This window comes from Dermochelys coriacea, chromosome 6, assembly GCF_009764565.3.
Source record: "Dermochelys coriacea isolate rDerCor1 chromosome 6, rDerCor1.pri.v4, whole genome shotgun sequence".
NCBI lineage: Eukaryota > Metazoa > Chordata > Testudines > Dermochelyidae > Dermochelys > Dermochelys coriacea.
The window spans coordinates 101733808-101755453 of NC_050073.1; the positions used below are offsets into that span (position 1 = coordinate 101733808).

At 37.3% G+C, this 21646-nt stretch overlaps 1 long non-coding RNA gene across 1 annotated transcript in view; it reads left to right on the plus strand.

The window, feature by feature from the left end:
- The first annotated feature begins 337 nt into the window (after positions 1-337).
- Positions 338-21646, plus strand: part of LOC119856607 — a 37725-nt gene continuing 16416 nt past the window's right edge. The window contains exons 1-3 of the long non-coding RNA XR_005293369.2: positions 338-1014; positions 1673-1752; positions 9935-10226. This is a non-coding gene — a long non-coding RNA (uncharacterized LOC119856607). The remainder of the gene's footprint in view (positions 1015-1672; positions 1753-9934; positions 10227-21646) is intronic.

Here is a 21646-nt window from a genome sequence, read left to right on the forward strand (position 1 = left end):
AGTGCGCAGCACCTCGCTCCACCTGGCCCATATACTGCTGATGTTATAGGAAATCAGGCATGTGTAATTTAGATCCATTCAAACCTTTCTATTCAATAGTCTTAAAAAATGCTGTAATCCCCTTTATATTGCAAGGTGGTGACCAAACTCTCATTGACTTTGGTGGGAGCAGGATCAAGCCCAGTATCTTATATAAAGCTTGAATTTTCCTTCTCTCTTTTTCTACCTCTGGTATTTGCAACAAGAGCAAAGCTGATAATTTAATAGAGTTCTTTGCACACTGGCTATAATGCTAGAATTAACTGAGTAAGTACACATATTGTACTTTGCCAGAAGAGCCTAGTGGATCCAACAGATTTTTACTTTATAAAACAGATTTTGCTGTATTTGTACTTTTTTTTTCATCTCCCCCTGAGGAGTATTAACTCAAAGCAATCACAAGACACCATCCTTGCCTGCTGCTTCTTGGGCTGCTACTTGTATCTTCTTCATTCCTTACTGCTTCTCTAACCATTTGAATCCTCTTTTTAAACTGCCTTCTGCTCCTAAAATGATAACCCTGTCATTTGGGAAAGGCTAACCATGTAAAAGCATTTTCATTTCTGTAGCATTCACTTTCATTTACTCTCTTCTTTCTGTTCAAGTTAAGCAGTGCAACGTGCTGTATAAATAGCAAAGCCTGTACTACATCCAGTTTTGAAGTATTTTTAAAATGAAGTATTGAAAAAAGAAGAGACAAACTGCAAGGAAAATGCCAAGCTGCTCCTGAGCCTGATGACGATATACGTATTTTGTCTTGGTTACCTGAGCAATCTCCAGAAGCTTGAATGGATTACAATAGTATTCTAACAAGGCTCCAGGCATCATCAACAGCTCTCATCTACAGAAGAAGATAAGAGATGGAAGAATGTAATTATTTCCATGTAAGCTAAATTCCAGTAGCTGACTGCCATGAGAGGAAAGCCCTGAAAACTTTGCTGTCTGAAATGTTTTAATCTCCTATAAGACAAATAGGTACGTTTTAGAGGCTTCTGTTTTAGTGTGTGAAATTTGAGTGGAAATATGTATCTGATATGGACGCAGTCTGTGTATTATTTGAATGCTTAAATATGCAGCAGTACTTTACATGTTGTCATCTTCTGTTGGTCAGGTTATAAATCCACTCCCTATAGGTTGTAAAATTTATTTTGCTATATTATTGTCTTCCATATTCAAGAATATTAAAAGAAACTCCTAATTAAGAAAGGTATTAAAGACCTGCGTGCTTTTGTATATTATAATGAGTAGTTGTACTTGAAGTAGTGTTAGCTAGTGAAGAACCTGTGCCTAAATCTTTTTTCATCACATTTCTGCTTGTAGATTGGACCTTCCTAGCTGTTTACTACACGGTTTGTTACTCTGATTAAAACAATGTTAATACATTTAATAGAATTAATAACCTATGTAGATGTGGCTTTCTGTTAAACTTCTCTTCAGGTGCTTTTGATTGACTAGCTCTTCTGAGTAAACTGTTTTCTAAACTGAACTTTATTGTCACTTTAAATTTGACAGAAGTTCTGCATCTTGTATTATGTTTCAGCTTGCAGAAATATTGTAGTGAGCAAGGGGTTTCCTAGCCCTTTATTGGGAATGTAACCAAGAAAGATGATTCTTTTTTCTTCTTCCTTGGAAGGTTAGCTCTTCTCTTTAAATATTGTCACTGAAGCTTTTCTAAAGGTGGGACATACAGTTTCTTGGCTTTTAACAGAAAAGGTATGTTATGTTTAAAATATATATCTTTTTGACTGTAAATCAATTGCTTGGCAAGTTTTCTCTTAATTAACATGGTTTCACTTTCATCTGAGAATATTTGCTAGCTTTTAAAGCAATTATTGTTATTAATGGGGAATGTCTAAAGATGGATTTCTTTTTGCAGGAGGGTCTACTAAACAAGGTAGTATTGGGTTGCATTATTAATATTCATACTTTTTAGAAGGCAGTAATTATGCTTGCTTGCAGAAAGCAATTAATTTAAACTGTGTTTTCCAATTTGCCTATGATAATTAAAACCAAGCATGTTGGCAGAGAACAATTATACATAAAAATCTATGAATAATTAGATGTATAATTGACAGAAGACAGGACTATTATCACTTTCTCCCCTGTATAATAATTTAGCATAAGAGCATGAGAAATAGCTCTCATTAAAATCTCAACTGCAGATTAATCCATTAAAGGGATTGAGATATTAAAACAGAAGGAATTTCAGATGTGCATATACTGTGGTTAAATAATTAAAGACAGAGAGACACTAAAGGACTCAGACTGAAAAGAAGGAGGCAAAAGAGAATATTCAGAAAATAGGTGTGTATTTTTTTTCTTCTTTCTTGTCCTTTTAAAAGAGAAAGGAAAACATTAATTGTCATGGGAGTGATTTTTGTTTGATTGTTGACTCTGAGTGGGCCACTGTGAATCCCTGCTCATTATTCATTTGTAAATCTTTGCAAATATTCACCAGTGGACTGATAAACAGCATGGTCTCAGAAGAGACAAACAAAGGACTCAAGTCAATTTTCACAACAATTCAAGTGTATTTGCTATAAAGTTTAGTGATGGAGAATTTGTTCTGATGTCTTTCAGCAGAGGAATGCTCATAAGGGTGCCTCCACTCTTGGCAGAAAACAATTCTGCAGGCATTAACTAATTGCTTGATGAGGCTTGCTTTTATGAAGCAAAAGAAATAGACTAGAGCTGTGGAGGGTTTGGGGTTTTTTTTTGGTCTTGAAAAGGGAATTTTGGAAAGGAATAGTACTTTTAATAGCAATGATGAGAACAGATACTTTAAAAAAATTATCTTATACCAAATCTCTCAAAGTGCACTTTTTTTCTAGTAACATTTTCCTGCAATATACGTACCCCTTTATTCATAGTGTTTAATAATCTTTACGGAGTACCTTGGCTAACATGAGGTATTCAGCCCTGCAAAGAATTTATAAAACAGCAACCAAAAGTACTAGTATTGAGGTCCCAGTTTATCAATGAAAATTCCACTTGAGTGAATGATATATATTTTTTTTAATTATCCCAATACTTGGGGGATACCCCAGTGAAGGAAATTTCCCCTTTTTTTTCAAAAGGCTGCTATTGCTTATAAATGAATATGAAAAAGAAACACTTTTTTGCTTGTCTTTTATGCTTGTGTTATTAAGCAGTAATATCATTTAATACACACGAGAGAGCGTAACTAAACTTTAATAGGACTAATTTAGCTGATGCCTGTCTAATCCTTCTTTAACCTAACTGTAATGTTTTTGCCCAATAGGTATATTGCCAATTCAGAAATAATGTGCACTCAGCAGCAATAACTGTTGCTCTGCTTAGGTTACTTGAGAGCTTTTCTTTGCCTACTGTGAATATGCTTCTGTAGAAAAGGATTTCAGGAAGAGGAACACCCTTGAGATTCAGTGTATTCATGCATTGCATGTCCTGTCTTATTACACAGCTGTACAGAAAATTATTATTTTTTCTGATGAGCTTCAGCTATAAATAGAGAATGTGCAAATACATCATTACATTTCTTAGGCCATTCAAAGAATGGTATCTTAAACTCCTATTGTATTTTAACATAAAAATTGGACCATTTTATGTAAGCAACATGAAATGCATTACTTGCTCTTTCTTTATTTGGTGTAACATGCCAACCACTTTGGTATGAAAAAGAATATAACTAATAACAAAAGAGGGCCCAAATCTAGAAGTCAAATGGAGTTTTGCTGCTTCAATGAAAGCAGTGTCAGATTCCTCCTTTTGATTCAGAAGTTTGATTCGGCGCTGCTGACCTAGAAAGATAAAATTCGTCTTTCTCTTGTTATAATAAATTGCATGTTAGCACAATATGTCACTTTTAAATCTGCTGGAATTGAAATTGAGGTGTTAGCAGTATTCCACTGATGTGGTTTGGAAGTGTTTTTGAAACAAGGATTTTCTTTTCAAAGAAGAAAACATTTATTATATATATTAACTGCATGCAATGTGCCTGTAACACTATTTAGATATTCTGATATCTGTGTGCTGGGATACAGTTACTGTATAATACGCTAAATTGTGCTCTCTATTGCACCAGTGCAAATCTGAAGTATCTTCATTAAAGCAATGGGAAAATTGCAGTTTTATACTAGTTTAAGTGAGAGTAGAATTGGTCCAAGAAGCCTGGTTCTGCTTCCAGTTACTCCAGTGTAAATCCGGAATGAGTTCACTAAAGTCAATGGAATTACACCAGTGTAAAGTCAGTGTAAGTAAGATTAGAATCAGACCCATTACAACTATATTTTAGATTAAAGTGACAAAGGTAAAAGTAAATCCATCAATTTACAGTCATGAGCTGGAGACCTTTTTTTTTAAGCCTTTTATTATACAAGTTACTTTTCAAGTTCCAGTGCAATAGCATTTACTTGAAGGAAACAAGAGCATGGATCTAAAAGTAGACGCGGAAACTACAACCAATTCATAATGCTTTGCATTTTACCAGCCTGATTCTCCTCTAACTTGCACCAGTTTTTCCCTGATGTAACTACATTAATCTTGTTGTGCACTGGCATAAGTGAAAGAAGAATCTCACCTGTTACCATATGAAATGCAGATACAGATAAAAAGAATACAATAATAATGTGCTCATTTATTTGTAATGGTACTTGCTTTGTAAAAATCTTTTTTGTTAAATTTAAAGGTATAGTGTAATATTTTATTGAACATATATTCCAAAGAAAGTCAGATATTCTTTAGATTGTTGTGAAAACAGTGTATTACACAGGTAAATATGATTATACATGTCCATTTTTTCAATATATTCTGAAGATTTTTAAAAAAACTTAACTTTTTCACATGGTTAGAGATTGTCCTGTTAATTGCTGATTGCGATCTGGAGATGAAATCACTGAAACTCAAATATCTTAAACAGTATTTAAACTAAAAAGGCAAAAAAATCATCTTGGTTGGTTTTACTGCAATAGACAGAATAGTAATAGAGATATGGGATTATTGAAAGGTCAGAGTTAGAAACATTTCCAGACAACTTCTTCTGATGTATGTATTACTTATTTCACATACTCTTCATTAAAATTCAACATGTATAGTAAATTGCACATATTATTTAATACCTAATGATTTCCATGCACACTACACATCTTTTCAAATATTCTACAAATGAGATTGTTTTTAAACAGGAAAATCAGGGAGTGAAAAATGACGACAACTATTTTGGCAAGACTGTAATTTACAAGTGGTGATGAAATGGTCACTTTAATGTATTTCAATTTGATAATAGAATGAAGTTTGATTTTTTTGGTATTCTAGGAACTGCTGGTAGGGTCAAGCAAGAATGTGGCAGGGAAGTGGATGAAATTGGAGGAGTGGCTAGGGATTACTATGCTCAGCTTTCTCCTGCCACTTGAATCATATTATGCATGAATGCCACTGGCATGCTGTTTGGAAGAAATCTGGAGTGAAATTATACCTCTCTGTGGATGGGGACCCAGTAATGATAACAGTTAGAACAAAAGTAAGGGGGTAGTGATGATGATATTGAAAGGATAGAAAGTGCGGGGAAAGATAAACTAAAAGAAAGTGGAACAGGAAGTGAAGCATATACTTTACCAGAGCTTCTCAATGCATAATAATACATAGCATTTATATCCAGTGACATTCAAGACCTATGCAGCACTTTTTTTGAGGGCTGAAATGGAACTTAGATGGTTGTACTGGCCCCTTACATAGGGTTAAATTTTATCTGTAGTGCTTTGCATTTTCTAAATGTTATACAGACATTAACACCTCTTGTCTTTTCTCACTGAGGTTTTTTCTAATAATCTGAAGTCTTCTGATTCTAGTGTGCCCAGTTGGAATCACCAGTTGTTGTCTTGTTTACTTTTATAGTTGTTTCATTGTATTGCTTTTTCCTTCTGCTGCCCTTCCTTTGCACTTTTGATTAAATTTGCCTCTGTGCAGAGAGGTAGCATACATTCCACTTGAACCTAGCTATAAAAAGAATGGATTTCATGGTATAGAAATAAAATCCAGTGTAAGATATATTGAAATACCAGCAGCATATTGGCATTCTTCCCAAAGGGCTCACTGCCTGCAATAAAAACAGATAAATACATAGTGTAACTGGGTAACAAATATGTGATGACATGATAATAGAAAAATCATGACTGATAACTAATAGCTATTGCCAAGAATTATTATATACTCTGTATATATTGAAAAGAAAAGGAGTACTTGTGGCACCTTAGAGACTAACAAATTTATTAGAGCATAAGCTTTCGTGAGCTACAGCTCACTTCATTGGAAATGCATCCGATGAAGTGAGCTGTAGCTCACGAAAGCTTATGCTCTAATAAATTTGTTAGTCTCTAAGGTGCCACAAGTACTCCTTTTCTTTTTGCGAATACAGACTAACACGGCTGCTACTCTGAAACCTGTATATATTGAGTTACTTTCATGCAAGCTCAATGATTTATGTGCACAGAATAGTCAGGGAGATCTCCCCAGCTGTGTCTGTTCCCTGGGTTGAAATCTTTAGGAATTTCCCAGACCCCTGGGCACATGTTTTCTCCTCCTCCTTATACATTTCTATATTTTTTTAACCTGACAATATACTATTTGCCCAGTCTGTAGTTTTGAGACTTTAGCATGAGGTTTTCTATGGAACTTTATAAATCATTATACAAGCTCACAATAAAAATCAGTTTCCTTTTTTCTCTCACGCTGTGCCATCACTTCTCCATTGTCTCCTCTCCTCCTTCTGTATAAACTTTCAGTTTCTTTCAGAAAAGCAAGTGGCATGCTAAGCAGGATCAGCACGATAGCATCCCTGTCTGGCAATGATTCTAGTGGTTTTCCCTGGTTCTCATGCTCTTCCATTCTGTGGATCATTTTGTAGGAGAAGTATTGTCTCATGAAACCTCCTTTCCCTTCTCAATACATACACATGCACTCTTATATGCACATGCTAGCAACCCTGCTTCCTTTCCCACTACACTTTCTGTATGTTCTTATGAACTTTTGGATTACCAGAAAGAGAACCTTGGACAGTACATGGAAAGCCCCTGCCCTATAGCACTGTAGCACTTTCATTGATGTGAGTATATATATCCAGCGGGTAAAGGCCAGGGAGCAATTTAAGAACATATAGAAGTTTCAGAAAAAGTTAATGAATTATTTGCATCAGTCACCACCACAGAATATCTATGCTGTCAGACTTACTCTTATCTGGTAATAAAGATGAGGCATTATCAGAAATTGAGATGCCAAAAGAAGAGGTGACAAATTAATAACATGGAATTGATTATATAAATCACTTACCCTTAGGTGTAACACTGTGTTCAGTTCTGATTACCCCCATTTCAAAAGCTGAAGCAGAGGGGGCTCAGAGAGAGGCAGAGAGAATGCTAAGAGGCATGGAAAAACTCCCAAAGTAATACATCAAGGCCCAACATAACGGAGGATCCACCTCCCCCAGTCCACTAGCACAAACCTCACTGTTCTTCATAGTGTGGCCTTGTCCCCTCCTCCACCAAGTAGTCAGTGCTTTATGCACCACAAAACAGGATATATGTGGTAGATTTTCAAAAGGGAGTTTTATGTGTCCATTTATGTGGCTGCATGTTCACATAGTACTTAAGACCCTGCTCTTCCTAATGGTGGCACTTTAACTGAAATAAATAGTTGATCTAGTTTATATCTTTGATAACCATCACATGTAACACATCTGGTTTAGGATTTGATGGGGCTTATAATGCCTGTAAGAGTGGGCCAAGTCATGAGGCTATTTCACGTTTTCTCAGTCCTTACTCAGACAGTGGAAGTTTACTTAAGTAAGGCATGAGTAAGGACCTCAGACTTTATCCAGTTTGACTGTTCAACACATTTGTTTGTAGCCATTTTTTTAAATCATTGCATGGTTCTTCATTGGTCTATGTGGCCCTAATCTAAAGGTCATTGAAGTCAATGGAAAGACTCCCATGATTTCAATGGGCTCTAATCAGGCTCTGTCTAATTGCCTCTGATTATTTGTGTAGTATTTGTCACCCTAGTATTGCTGTGCCTTCGGTCTCATGCCAAATTTTGGCCTTCCTTATTAAGGACCCAATCCTGCAGCCACATTGAAAACAATGGTAATTCCTCCAAAGGAGCAGCTGCCGGAATGACCACTAAATGGCAACTTTCTATAGCTCGTCATTGAATTATCCAGTATTGCTGATTTAATGCTCAAAAATTATTGGGAAAGCATTTGTGCTGTTTTAAAAACTACAAGTGAGTTAGCTCATGAAATTTTGATCAAATTAACCAGAAGATCGAATAAACCAGTGACGGAATTAAGTTGTATAGCTCTGAAATGCATACTGTTGGAAATACATCCAGATAACTGAAAACTCTATCTTAATTTACAAGCTCTTCTGGTCAGAGACTCTGTCTGTCTCTGTATTTGGGAAGAGTGGTGTAAATGTACCATACGGTAGCTGTGATTGGACATTACAATACTGCCCAATGAATGTGATTGCAAGAGGATGGCCACAGCAGTCACTGCTTGGTGGATGGTCATTAGTATAGTGTATTTCAAACCTGCATGCAACTATAATTACAAAAGTTGCTCATTGCTTTAACTACATGTTTTGCAAAATGCATATGGAGCCAGAGCGTTAATTCAGCTTCGCTTTTCAGTGGAGTGCTGTAATTTAGCTACTCCTTTGTCCCTCGCACCCCAGTTCATCCATTTCTCCCTGTGCATGGATCGGTTTTCCTTTGCCAAGCCAGCCCTCCTGACCTAGAGTACCCTGTCCACTGCAGCCTCCCTTGGGATTGTAGAGCCAGAGGAATTCCCTTTTACAACAGCAGCATTGTCAACATGAAGCAGGGCTATTCAGCTGAGTCCTGTCAGTGCAGCATGAAAGGGAGGAGGGCAACCCACATCCCCTCCCCTCTGCATTAATGTGGGCTTTTTCCTTTCCAGTGCAAAAATTTGCCAAGGTTTCCTGCAGGGAAACTGAACATACAGTTGCGGAGAGGTGGAGGTAGGAGGGAGTCAGAAACCATACCCTCTGGATCTTCCTCTTCTCAGTGCTGCTACTGCTGAGGCTGTGGTGAAGGTGTCAGTGTGACTCCCCAGAATTAGTTGCTCAGCAACTAGAATCAATTAATATGCTCTGCAGAAGGTACAGGGGAAGCCCAAGCTGCTGCCAACGAGAAGGTGGGAGGCTCAGGGTTGTTCAGGATCCCACTCAACTCCCCCCCCCGCCCCTTCTTCCCTTAGCCATTGTCCTTTATCCATTCTCCTTTCCCTACTAGGGTGACCAGATGTCCTGATTTTATAGAGACAGTCCTGATTTTGGGGGCTCTTTCTTATATAGGCACCTATTACTCCCACCCTGTCCCGATTTTTTACACTTGCTATCTGGTCACCCTGTTCCCTACAGTGATTTAGTGTATGCATACCCATGGAACTTCAGACACAATATCTCTTAAACTCTCCTCTTCTTTAGGGTCTTTGCTTTTATACTTAATGTATTCCTTTATTTACTTACTTATTTTTGCCAAGGGTTCTCCAAAGCTAATCTAGAATTTCTAACACTAGTTGGGAAAGAAAACGGATGGCTGATGTCTTGGTAAGATGGTTTCAAAGTTTCCTTAAGATTACAAGGGTTGTTTGGTAGTGCAGCAATAATGAATATGCACCATGTGGGAATCAGGAAAGTTTAGTTTTGATTGGTTTGGTTTATTATACCGTAACCAGCTCTCCCTACATGATTAGATCAAATAGATCATATTGCTTACTGTGAACATATATATAGAGAGGGATACATTATTTTTTCTTTGCATAGTAATTTCAGGGCTTCAGTAAGGTGTTTTTCTTTCTTTCCCTCCCCCTTCCCCTTTCTTTCTTTGATTTTCTTTGGAGTCCCTCTGACACCACGTATCTGGGAATGAAGAACTTCTCAGAGCTGATTGGAAATGGCATTGCTGCGCTGAAACTTAACTGGAGGAAATACATCTCCCGAAGAAGAGAATATAATGCACTTTAAGGATCTGACTTCTGGTGAAAAATTCAAGCCTAGAGAAAACTTGTCCGCTTTATTAAGAAGAATGGGTTGGACAATCTTCTTCAATTCCAAAAGATATCTGTATGCCATGCTGAGCTTAATCTCTGCAGCATGCTCTCTGCTTTTCTTTTCCTCCTGATGCACTGCATGGTAAGGCCTTTTCCTTCCGTACCAATAATGCTCTTGATATACTGAGAGTTAAAAACAAAAGGGGGGGAAAAACAATCAAAAGAATGTTTTATAACCTGGTGGTTTTCAGGACTAGGGATCCTGATCACTACTGCAGTTCTCACTGACATTTTCTTTCTTATGTCTGTGTGTGGGGGGGGGGGGGCTGTCAATTGTGCATTGAGATGGGTTTCAAGAAATTTGTTTGTAAAAATTTGCAGACTACAGTTGCCATTTAAGAGTCTTTCTTGACATTTTTCCAGGGGTATAGGGGTGTTTGTGCAGAGTGAAATAGGCCATATCTTTCCAGTACTTGAGCTGTTTGACCATACAGTACTGACAGCTAGAAGACAAAAACAAGGTTAAAAGAAAAAAAACCAAACATATGACCAGTTTCTAACAAGTATTAGTTAAGAAAGTAAAAGCTATAGCAGGGTTTTGAAACAAATGCCATTTTTTAAATGCAAGATTGTAGAGATGATAGATTCTCCTCATTTTGTTCCCTGTAGGCAAAGAAATGTAAAGTGCACAATTATGCACACTCTTAACATATGGGCTGTGTGGAAATGCTGTGCTTTTACACATTTCAGAAGGTTAGAAATAAGCTATTTGACTCATCCTATAAAATTACCGTTGAAAAATTAATTCATAGAAAAGCTTTATGTGCAAATTGTTTCATAGGAAATTATTTTTGTCATGTGTTAATGAGATTGTCCATGGTGATTGCAAATGGGAACATTGCTTCTTACGAGGCTGTTATGAGGCTTTGTTCATCTACAATTGTAAAGTGCTTTGAGATCCTTAGGTGAAAGGTGTTAGAGGACTGCATGGTGGTGCTACTAATCAGGTATTTGACCTGCTAATAATGCTACAGTCAGGAAATCACCAAACAGAGCAGAAATCACAATCCCTGGGAAGGGAAGTGCAGTTCAATTCTTCACAAAACACAATTCTCTTGGATCTTCGTTCTGAAAATCAGGACAAGATTAAGAGGTGAAAGTACTCAGGGGCATGTTATTTTCCTGAAGGATGTTGTGTGAGTAGGGAACATGCTCAGTCCTTCTTCACACTGGTTGGCCACTGAGGTTTGGGAAAGACGGAGTGGCCACATCTTGAGAAGTGCACTGTAAAAAGATCTCACACTGCTCTTGTTTAAATCAATGGCAAAAAAACAAATAGGATCAGACCATTAGTGGATGTGCTTGGCAGATTTCATGTGATTCAACAATATAAACTGCAATGGAGGGTGATGGTTTCCTAACAGCTCTAAAAGTCAGAAAGGCTCCAAAGAGCCAGGCCAGGTCAGATTGGACCCTAGGCCAAGTGATGCCTGGATAGTTAAGAACAAGGCTGAAGACTTAAAAATCTGACAGATTTGCCAAGTCTCACCAGTACAGAGGAAATTCTCCCTTCTTCATTTGGGATCAAATTTTAAGGCAGATCTTAACACACCTCACTCTTTTATGATGAAGAATTTTACAAGGTCTGTTTCAGAGAGACCCTGTGACTATCACTCATTCAAATATTCACAACTGGAGGTAGCCCAGATCATCAGAGCACATTCCTGAAGTCTGACAGTACTCAAGAGAACTTGCATTGATTGCAGAATCAAGGCTTGGGCCCCAAATATACACATACAATTAAGTGGATAGGGTCATAACTAAGAAATCATTTAAAACTGGAAAAATGCAATTGCTATAGGTTTCAGAGTGGTAGCCATGTTAGTCTGTGTCATAAATATAAAGGGAAGGGTAAACACCTTTAAATTCCTCCTGGTCAGAGGAAAAACCCTTTCACCTGTAAAGGGTTAAGAAGCTAAGACAACCTCGCTGGCACCTGACCAAAATGACCACTGAGGAGACAAGATACTTTCAAAGCTGGAACGAGCGGGGGGGGGGGTGGGGGGAGACAAAGGGTTCTCTTTGGCTTTGTGTTGCTTTTGCTGGGACCAGAGCAGGAATGCAGGTCAGAACTCCTGTAAACAATTAATAAGCAATCTAGTTAGATATGCGTTAGATTCTGTTTCTGATAAAATAAGTTATGCTGAATGGAATGTATATTCCGGTTTTTGTGTCTTTTTGTAACTTAAGGTTTAGCCTAGAGGTACAGCCTTAACCCTGTAAGGTATTTACCATCCTGATTTTACAGTAGTGATTCTTTTACTTTTTCTTTAATTAAAATTCTTCTTTTAAGAACCTGATTGCTTTTTCATTGTTCTTAAGATCCAAGCATTTGAGTCTGTGCTCACCTATGCAAATTGGTGAGGATTTTTATCAAGCCTTCCCCAGGAAAGAGGGTGTAGGTCTTGGGGGGAATTTGGGGGGAAAGACGTTTCCAAGCAGGCTCTTCCCAGTTATATTTGTTAGACGCTTGGTGGTTGCAGCAATAAAGTCCAGGAACAAAAGGTAAAATAGTTTGTACCTTGGGGAAGTTTTAACCTAAGCTGGTAAAAATAAGCATAGGGGGTTTTTCATGCAGGTCCCCACACCTGTACCCTAGAGTTCAGAGTGGGGAAGGAACCTTGACAGTCTGTGTCAGCAAAAACAACAAGGAGTCCTCTTGGCACCTTAGACAAATTTATTTGGGCATAAGCTTTCATGGGCTAAAACATCAGATGAAATGGGTTTTAGCCCACGAAAGCTTATGCCCAAATAAATTTGTTAGTCTCTAAGGTACCACAAGGACTCCTCGTTGTTGCAACGGCTATACTCTGTCTTGCAATCCTCACTCTTGCAAGAAGTTCTTATTTACACAAGTAGTCCCACTAAATACTCACATGAACAAAAGTTGCAGGATTGGACTCTAAGTATAGGTCTAATCTTACAAATCCTTACTCATGTCAGCAATTCAGTTGTAATCAATGGGACAACTTGTGAAAGAAATCAGTAAAGGTTTTGTAATATCAGCCTCTTTGTTTGTCACACAACAGAATTATTAAGCTTTGGGCATAATTTGTGTTTCAGTTCTTAACAAAGTCATTCTTTCTTTTGCCCACATAAATCCTTCTTTACCATATAATTAGAAGAAGTAAAACAAGTTAAAAACAGATTTTTCAAAGATTTTCAACTTTTTTTTCAATGAAGTATTGATTGTATTCAATAAAATTTACTGTTATTATTGGTTTAAAATTATGAGCAAAAAAGCTTTCTGATTTGAATCATTAACTGCCTTATTTATTGTCATGACACTATTGAAGATATTAGATATTGAAGATTTCCACTGCAATCCATTAAGAAAAAGTACACCTATTAAAAGGTGTTCCTGAGATCTGAATAAGAACATGGTACTATTAAACATAAGTAGGTTCTACATGTTTTCCAGTAGGTTAAATGTATTAGTTTCTTATTTATGTTTAATAATTAGCTGTTCACTAGACCCTTGCATATATTTTATCTGTAGGGTATGGAAATATAACAATTATAATTATAGTTGCATACAGAATAAGTATGTGCATTGACACACACAAAATAAACAAGCATATACTTTTTCACATTTTATTTTACATGCTTACAGGAATATGTACTGCTAGTATAATTATTATAAAACAAACAATTATTACTTGGTTCTAACTAGGAAGGAGTGGGACATTTCCAGAATACAAAGAGTACAATAAAAAGTTGGTATTCAGTTATGCTGTAAAAATTTGGGGGCAAAATCAAATGTTAGACTATATGCGGAAATCAACCTTTAAAATGTATTGTATACCAAATGTCAACACTTTAGCAGGACTATTTTTTTATTCCTAAAATAACGATAATACATATAATTAACAAGGTGAGGTTTGATCATATTGTATTTGTAGTTGTAAGGACATGCACTACTTTGACACAGAAGCTTTTGTACATAATACCAAAATCTTCATTGTCATTTTTTCTGAAGTTCTGATATCAGTTTGTGTTTGTTACTGAGATTTAGAACACACAGTCTACCCTGCCATTTCATCCATTTACTGTAAGGTAGTTGCACAGGAACTGTATTTAGCTTACCATCTCACTATGTATTCTAAAGTTGATGAAATCTAGAATCTTAAACAATATGGGTCTGATTCTGCAAAGACAACTTCAGTTAGTCCCTATGCATGTAACTGATTCCATGGGCTACTCATTGGATGTAAGCTTGCAGAATTGGACCCTGCATTAATGAGATGATCTCATATGTTGGAACTAGATGTCCTGATTTTATAGGGACAATCCCAATTTTGGGGTCTTTTTCTTACATAGGCTCCTATTATCCCTACCCCCTGTCCCGATTTTTCACACTTGCTGACTGGTCACCCTAGTTGGAACTATTTTGTGCACTTACTGCATCTGTTATATTCAAGAGGACTATTCTTAATAATACAACACTTATACGACTTCTATGTATGGAATGCCTTTCCCAGACCAGGTCACCCCCATAGTCCTCATTCAAGTCCCTCCACAAAGCTGACAAAAAATAATGAGGCTATGACTTACTTTTGAACAGGAAAAAAGATGCATGCAAAGTTATCCCAACCTCTGGATTAGAAAACTGTAATTTTCATCCCACCATAAATTATGATATTTTGACATGTGTTTGTCCCAAATCAGGACAAAGATTTTTTTTGCAGGGAAGGACTATCTTTAGTTTTTTGCACTGTACACCACCAAGTACATCATCTGCATTAAAGTAATATTAATGATACTGAAAAGCAGTCAATATCTATTTTAGGTCTGTGGGAGACAGACATTATTGTTACCATTAATTATTTTTATTATAGTAGTGCCTAGAGTCTTCAATCAAGTGTAGGATCCCATCATGCTAGGAGCTCTACAAACACACAGTAAGAAACAGTCCCTACAGCAAAGAATTTACAGTCTTAAATAGACGAGATAAACAAAGGGTGAGAGAAAGGAAATAACATCACAAGACCATCCCTTCTTTCATTAATTTTTCTCTCAACGATTTGCATTCAGACTTTTAGATTACTAATTTCAGTGGCTTTTTTAGGTATCAGATATGAAAGGGATTTGCTGATATATACTTTTAGTGTTGGAATAAATATCTCCCAGTTATTTAGATCTCTCCTAAAGCATTCCTTTTAAATATAAACACTAGTTCTGTAATTGATTTACTATATATGGGAGTTAGGTCCTAGATTCCGTGGAGAATTTGAAAATAGAAAAATCCTATGTGGGCTTTATCAGCATGGAGTGGGGAGGACAAGGACTAAGGGAGGTGAGAGAGAAGAGAAACATCCAGTTGTGAAATTAAAAGACTGCCCATTTATTATCAGGAATTTGTACAGGACATTATTAATACAGTACTTGTGCACAAAATGGTGGCACAGATAATATGGCAAATAAGAGATTTTTTAATAACTCCAGTGATACTCCTCTATCCAAGGTAATCTTTCAGATTTTTTTTCCTTTATCAAAAGGAAAAAAATAAATGGTGTGACTAAAAACAACTTGATGGCAAAAATACATCAGAGACCGAAGAAGAACCACTTTGTTGTCTTAATACCATGCAATAAAAATATTTTATGTGGCAGGAAAAGTTCTCTGTAAATATGTCAGAGCTTTGGAAATAATTCCACAGCCATATATCCCTGAAAGCATAAATGCATGTGCTCACCTGAGTGAACGGGGATACAGCTCCATGTGTGACTCAGCTCCAGAAGATGGAGAATGTTATTCTTATCTGCATTAACTAGACATGAATGAATTAGGAGGGGGCAAGTTAATTAAAAGTAACTTTCTAGCTGGAAATCACACGCATTGAATGTATGTGAGTATTTTGTTCCTGAGAAGTGTTAAGTAGAGGTATGGAAACCTGCACTGACAGGACAATCACACTCTTTTGCCATTCCTAATTAGTTTACTGTGGAAGAGAATATAAAGGAATGTCTGAATCCAGAATGCTCCTTTTAAGAGTCTGATTATATAGCAGAGCAGAGATATATGATCCAAAATATTATTCTCTGTGTTTAATGCCTGGAGCTCAGGGCTGAAAATAAGGATACTGGTATTTTGGTCTCACCTTGAATAGCGCCATGCCATGTCACCTTGGGCCAGTCACTTAATATTGCCTCAGTTTCCCCATCTGTAAAATGGAGATAATAATACTTACCGTAATTATCCTAACAGGAGTTATGAAAGACCTATCCAGTTAAATTTTGTCAAATATTCAGAAGTCCTTGGATGTAAGGTTCTATAAAAGTACTAAGTATTAACATTCAGCCCAGCTGATGGAAATAGGACCAAACTTGAGCAGTTGAGGTACAAGGTGGATGTTAAGTGGGATAAGAAAAAGAAATCTGAATAACAACTAGACAATTGAGACAAATAATAAGCTCTTATTTAAGAAGATCAGAAGTTAGGAGGCCTGTAGAAAAGTTGGTGGACCACTAGGTTTTAAAGATAATAAAAGATTGCAGAGAAGTTAAATAATTAATCTTTACCACAGAGCAGGATGGAGAAATACCTGTCCCAGGATTACTCCTTAAAGACAAAGCACATAGATAAGTCTGATATGAGAGGGGGCCACACCAGCATGACCTTTGTAAATGTAAATCATGCCTCTATAACTTGATGCATGCCTAAGTCAGTAAAGAAAATGATGTATTGTGCATTCTTAATACTTCTGACACTTTTAATCATATTCAATAGTATCTTATTTCACAAGTTGTCCCATAAAAATCAGTGGGACTGTTTGTGGCGTAAAGTGCTATTAACCCAGAGTAAAAGTATCAGAAACTGTCCCTGATGAAAAATTGTATCGGGACCAAGTTTGATGCTTGAAAACAAAACCACGTTTAAGTTTGTGGAATACACTGTCTTGACATTTGCATCTTAAAGTCTGATTCATGTATTTTTTTTCATGTGTACCTAAATTAAAAAATAGTTAATGGATTTTGTTCAAATTTTTAGAGTAGCTCTGGGATGCAAAGCCAAACATAGTTAAATTCCCTGCAGGAGCACATTTTAAGAGCATTTGTTAAAACATACTAAAAATAGTTGCTTTTAATGGAACACCCAACTTCAACTTTATTATATTGTTGCTTCCATGATGCTAAAAATAATACATCCTGTTCCCTATCCCATTATATTGAAGATCAAAACAGTAGCCAAAAGGTCATCCATTCCACTGCTGTCCTTTCTATTTTGTTTCCATGCACTGATGTTTCCAAGGCTAGGACATGCCATATTAAAGAGTGGGCATTGCATCAAAGTGCAATATGGCTTAATACAGATGGATGCATTCTTTAAACACTGAAACATTTGACCGTGTACACTGTAACTGCTCCTTTGGAGCCATTATGTGTCATTACACAAAGTAAAACTATTTCCCCATGTTTATTTTTCCCCCCTACTGTTCCTCACACGTTCTTGTCAACTGCTGGAAATGGCCCACCTTGATTATCACTACAAAAGGTTTTTTTTCTCTCCTGCTGGTAATAGCTCACCTTAACTGATCACTCTTGTTATAGTGTGTATGGTAACACCCATTGTTTCATGTTCTTTGTGTATATAAAATCTTCCTACTATATTTTCCACTGCATAAATCCGATGAAGTGGGCTGTAGCCCATGAAAGCTTATGCTCAAATATATTTGTTAGTCTCTAAGGTGCCACAACTACTCCTGTTCTTTTTGTGGATTCAGACTAACATGGCTGCTACTCTGAAACCTGTCATATTATAAAGTATTGTTACTTCAATGCATAATATGAAATAGTAAACTGCATCTTTGACGTGTTATAACTACAGAATATCTTGTCATTGGAAACACCCCATAAGATGAATAGTGTTAGTGACTTAGTGCAGTTGAGCTTATGGAAGTAGACTTGGTCAGTCCCATCTGATCCTACTTATGAGGTACCAAAAATCCTGCATCTGGCTATGCATTGTATTATTAGCTGGTTTCCTTTCCCAAAGGGAATTTTCCCTCCTGTGATTAATTCTATAATGCATTTTTTGATTCAGTGGACTAATTAAAGTCCTCATTGACTTCAGTGGTGTTGCACCTGTGCACAGAGAACAGCATTTAGGCCAGTATATTTTGTGTAGATGATTGCTATTCGTTTTAATGATGAAAATATAGAAGTGGAGCAGTGAAACGAGCAGAGATGTCTTGTATGTGATTGATTCAGTTAGAGTGAAATTCATCCGGGTACAATGAATCTATGCAAAGCCCCTGTCACTTAAGCCCTATTGTGGGATTGTGCGGGAGGGGGAAGGGGGTTACGTATGTTGTAGGCAGACCATCCTGCATGTGAAGGCTTCCATACCCTGTGTGCCATGTTGGTGGTTTCCACACTACTGTGAATTGGCACAGTTAGGATAAATTGGGGAGAGCCCATAGGATCTGCACTTTTGTAGTCTCAGTGTCCCAGATTCACTGAATAGAGATCTTGGCAATTCTGCAACTGCAATTCTATCACATAGTTTTCTTTCCCATGACCTGGAGGTAGCAGGATGAATTCCAGGTCTCTCCTCTGCTTATGTTACCTTTATAGGAGCTGAGGTGCTCAGCATTTCTGAAAGTCAGTCAACCTGTGGAACTCCTTGCTTAAGAAGGTTGTGAAGGACTATAACAGGGTTTAAAAGAGAACAGGATACATTCATGGAGGTTAAGTCCATTAATGGCTATTAGCCAGGATGGATAAGGCCTCCGTTTGTCAGAGGGTGGAGATGGATGGCAGGAGAGAGACCACTTGATCACTTGACCTGTTAGGTTCACTCCCTCTGGGGCACCTGGCATTGGCCACGGTCAATAGATGGGATACTGGGCTGGATGGACCTTTGGTCTGGCCCAATATGGCCATTCTTATGTTCTTATGTTATGTCCTTATGTCAGGCTACCAACCTCTATGTGAGTCAGTTTCCTCATCTATAGAATGGGGCTAATAAATCTTATTGACATGTCCCAAACTGAGGCTTAGTTGGTTAATGCTTGTAAAAAATGCTAAGTATCATGATAAAGGGTCAGGCCCTGCATCACTTGATGGCTCTTTCTCCAGTAGGGGACAAGCCATTGCATGTCGTTTACTGACATAGTTCTGTTGGCTTCAGTGGAGTTATGCCATCTTATACCAGCTGAGGATCTGGCTCTAACTCCTTAGTTTATCTATAGCAGATGCAGTGCAAATAAGCAACGATGCTATTTCTTTCACATAGTATATAATAAAAACCGTATGTAGATTTATGTTAGAGTTTGTGCTATAAGAGGAAGCCTGCTATTTTCTGCTAGAGAAGAATGTTGTCAAAACAGCTTGTCCCTACAAATAACTGTTTTTGTCTATACAAAAAGGTTTGCCTCAAAAGTTAATCACTCTGTACAACTTGATACTCACTGCAATGCTTCAGGTTTAAAGTAACATATCAAGCCATGATGTTCCCAGTGTGAAGGAACTTTCTAAGTAGGTTTTAATCATAATGCCTTTGATTTTCACTAGTTAGCATGTATCTCTAGCTGACTCATGCCATTGAGCTTCATGTGGAGAACAAAGTAGGTTGAGGGAAGGAATTCAATCTCCCACCTTCTCTCTGTCTGTGGGCAGGAAGCCTGTGGACTAGGATACCAGCTATTCCCTCTTCAGGCTCTGTATGCAGGGATTTAAAACTGCTGTGTTGGACTTCAGTGGGAGTTTCACTGAGTGACTGGCCCAAGTATAACCACTGACTCAGTGGTAGATCTGTGATTAAAAACTCAGGTTGCTTCTCGTCTTGTGCTCAGCACACTGAACCACAATTATTATTATTAGTTACTTCTATAACACTAGCACCAACTGAGATTGGAGCCCCACCATGGTAAGAAAACCCCCTGCCTTGAAGAGCTTACTGTCTAAATAAATGCCACCTCCATAAAAAATACAAGATCCAACTAAGCAAATTAATAACCAGGTTTTTAAAAAGGCAGGCAACAAGACAAGCAACAGCAGGATTCACTGGCTGTGTTTATTAACATTTTATAAATATCATGTCCAGTCATTATCCTTAGCATGAATTACACATTAATTTTTTTTTTTTTTGGTGAAAATGTTTGTCTCATTCATTCACTGTGATGCTTCTCTTGGCATGTGTTTCCTGCTTTTTTGTGACTATGTTCACTGTTGTCTCTGCAAGAATAGGTGTAGTGGTTCTTTAATCTGTAATCAGGAACGTAGGTGGAGGGATAGAGCTGGGGAAGGATCTAAGCAGAAGCTGTATGCTGAATCAGAGAAGGAGAGATTGTAACTTTCTAGATATTACTGTTTTCTTCATACTTATGAAGTTATTTGTTTAATTTTAGAAGAAAGGGACTCTTTCTATGACTCTTACTATTGTCACACAATACTCTCCTCTGTGCTATCATACAAAGTGATTCAATGTTAGGGCCATTTCCACAGGACTAATAAATTTAAGCTGAAAATTTTGGTGGCTATTTTTTAAATTTAAAAATAAGTCATTTCTTGTTTTTGGTGTAATCTCTGATCTGAGTGACTTCTGCTTCTAGGGCCTGAGCCAATTCCCATTGGAGTCAATGGGAACTTTGCCTCTAGTTTCAACAACAACTGGATCAGGCTTCTGGTTGGCTTTATATACAAGCAAACAGCACTAAGCTGGGGGGCTGCATAAAAATTGCTAAAAAGAATATCTGTGGAATGTGGCTTTACAACTTATTTCTTTGCCTGAAACTCCCTCCCTGTTCCTGAATTTTTTGGAACTTTATGTGTTATACACTGAGGACCTTAGTAAAGATTCAGGTGTCAGACGTACTTCAGTGTATCAAGGACCTGATTAGGCATTTCTTGTGTATATATAAGAATATCCACTGATGTTAGTGAGTAATCAAGGAATGCTATGTCAGTCCATAAGTGTATATAGTGATTGTCCATATGCTTCTCTTTTCTTTCCCCTCTCACAAGACCTGCTCCCAGTCACGCATCTCCTTTAGGCACCATTCCACAATTGTGGGGTGGGTGGGAGGGAATTGATAAAGAGGCATTTCTCATTCTCTGCCATAAAATGACTATATTTTTACATCTGTGTCAATTATAAACAACTGCAGACTGGGTCAGCCAACGTATTTTGTAAGTTTCACTTGCATTATTTACTATATTGTTCAATGCTAAAAAAAACAGCTGTAAATCTTTCTTAGCTGAAGGATGATGCAGCCAGAGGGATTCTAATCTGTGGTTTTGATAGCTAAAAGAAACAGAAAAGCAAAAATTAACAATTACAAATCAGGACAGAAAACAGAATGAAGGTAGCACAGAGATATAGTTGGAGAGGGCGAGGGGGGCATGGCTTTTGATAGATGGCAATATGCCTTTTACAAAGAGGTATTTGTAGAGCACGTATTCTGCAAATCTCTAATTTTCTTGGTACTAATTGCCACCTAGTAGAAGTGAGGGAGAAGGAGCATGTATTATACCTGGCTATGGTGAAAATCAGGTACTG